Genomic DNA, 2,874 nt, shown 5'->3' on the forward strand with positions numbered 1-2,874 from the left:
GAACCGGCCAGCCATGACAAAAAACCAACAAATAGAAAAATCTCTAAAAAAAAAAAAAAAAACGAGACTGTGGCCAGTGGAGATAAAAGTAAAACAACATAAACAAAACACCGCGTATTTTTCGCATTTTTAAAAAAACGGCTTATTAAGCACGAAAGAAACAAAAAAAAAAACAAAAAAAAAACAAGATAAAACTAAAAACCAATAAAACCACCACAAAAAAAAAACCAACAAAAATTTACACTCGGCCCAAAAAAAACCACGTAGGGAAAATATGCTAAAAAAGAGTTAATTCAGTGAGGACACCAGAGTAACTGAGGAAAAATAAAAAAACTGTAAATTACTTTAATTATTCAGTTGAGAAATAATCCTTTTGTTAGATATTACTGAAGCAAATCGTTTTGGTCTAACAGGTAAAATAGTCCCCTGGTGATTATTTAAAATCTTTACTCCCTTATTGACAATTGATTTTTGACAAAGACTGATACATGTACTGATAGTACTGATACATGTTTCCAATCGCTGAGGCCAATGAGTAGTTTTTTTAGTTCTGGTAAGGATTTAACTCGGGGAAATTTAGTAAGTGGGGTGTATAAAATTCCGTGTTCTTGTGGGAAGTTCTATATTGGTAGGACTCACCAACAATTTGTTGAAAGGTTTATTGAACACCGTAATTCAATAGAAAAAACCCTACAATTAAGCAAGCCTCCAGAAACTTTCGTTTCAGCTTTAGCAGAGCATATTTGGCTTCAACCAGACCATTTTGTAAAATTTGATTAAGCCTTGGCTATTTCTAATGATAAGGGGTACACCCAATGGGCCAGGGAAGCCATAGAAATTAAAAAACATATGTTTGCTAACCTTTCCATAAATAGGGACACTGGTAATTTAAATATTGACAGAATTTATGATAACCTTATAAAGAGTTAATAAATTTTCAATAAGTTAGTATATATTTTAAATAATAACAATTTGAATATTTTAAATGTTAGAAAATAACGATTTGCTTCAGTAATAGCTAACAAAATTATTATTTCGCTACTGAATAATTAAAGTAATTTACAGTTTTTTATTTTTCCTCATTTACTCTGGTGTCCTCACTGAATTAACTATATTTTATCATATTTTCCCTACTTGGTGTTGTTTGTGCCGTTTTTAAAGTGTTTTTGGGGTTTTTTTTGGTGGTGGGTTTTTGTTGTTTTTTTTGTATGTTTTTTTTTTTTTTTTTTTTTTTGTGTCTTTGGTGCTGAAGACGCCTTGTTTGTATACAGGCGAAATATCCGCGTTGTTTTGTTTCTGTTGTTTTCTTTTCTCTCCACTGGCCACAGTCTCGTTTGTTTGTTTGTTTTTTTTTTTTTTTGTTTTTTTTTAGAGATTTTTCTCTTTGTTGGTTTTTTGACATTTCAGAAAATTTTTGAACCGTAAATTTACTGTTTTCTGTCAAGATTTAGCTTCATATTTGCTTTGATTGGTTTATTTTGGGAACAAAGGACCAGGTCGTTTTCTCAAGACTATGAAGAAATTTGACGCTCCTCTAATGAGAGAAAAACTAAAAGAGAGTTTGGAATTGGATCCCGAAAGCTTGAGCTACGTCTAAATGCTGATTTTAAATTTGTATAAACAGGTTTTTTATATTGAGTGAACAGGTTTTTTAACAACTTTTTATCCACTGTAGGATTGTTATGCTAGGATTACTACTTTATTATTACTATTGCTGTCACTATTATCATTGTTATTGCTATTGTTAATATTGTGGTTGTTATTAATACTTTTACTCTCATTAATACTTTTATATTATTAATAATGCTGTTACTGTTGTTAATGTTATTATTGTTTTGTTAGGATTATTATGCTACTGCCTATTCCAGTGTTAAACATTTTTAACTTGGACGGTTAATATTTATTGCTTGGGATTTTCCACAAACTTTTTTTTTTTACTTACTATCGTTTAATTATGAATGTTAACCCACAAATTCTCATAAATAAGATATTAAAATACTCTATTGACTATTAAAGTATTTCTTTTGAGTATACTAACAACTCACTAACAAAAAAAAAGCAATAACTAACAACTCACTGCAGCCCCAAGTCACCTGAGGCCAACACATCTTCGCGCTTCGCACACTCCTCCTCCATTCCAATATCGTCAATGCTTCCCTCTTTAGACCATCTCAAGAACTTACAATTTCCTTTAAATCTTTTCTTATGACCTCTTCCCGCCTCATTCGCGGACCACCTGCTTTCATTTTAGCACTAGATGGATGACCGAAAGGAAGATCTTTGGCAATATTTCGTCCTCCATCCGCTAAACGTGTCCTAGCAATCTCAACCTTTCCCAGCTATAGCTCTAGAAAGCGGGATAGAACCATTCTGTTCGCACAGTTTACTGTTTGAATGTACATATTACCCAAAGTGATCCGTACACGACTTCTGTGGAAAACATATAACAAAACATCTTCTGTCTTTCGAAACGTCGCACACGTTTCAAAACCATATTTGACCACTATCATCACTTTTGCTTCCAATTTCATTTTGGTATAATGAAATGTAGAGTTTTATTATTCATTATTCGTTATTTTTTTGTATAGCTAAGCTGGAAGAGCTCAGATCTTGGAAAAAAATTCACTAAGAAATTTGGAAAAGGAGCCGGGACAACTAGCGAAAATATGCAATGCCTAATTTTGAAAGTTACCTTTTTAATTTGGTTGATTGATATTTCTTCTTCAGATGTATATTTGAACTAGAAGAAACTTATACCTCGACATCAATAAAATTTGCTGCTATTTCAATATTTAGATGACTGTATATCATTTGTAGTAAAAATCTTTTAAGTTTCACGGTTTGACTGTGATAAATAAATACTGAAATAAGAAA

This window comes from Artemia sp. Qi Xiang Cuo, chromosome 13 (assembly GCF_049724085.1).
Source record: "Artemia sp. Qi Xiang Cuo chromosome 13, ASM4972408v1, whole genome shotgun sequence".
In the NCBI taxonomy this organism is placed as follows: Eukaryota; Metazoa; Arthropoda; class Branchiopoda; order Anostraca; family Artemiidae; genus Artemia; species Artemia sp. Qi Xiang Cuo.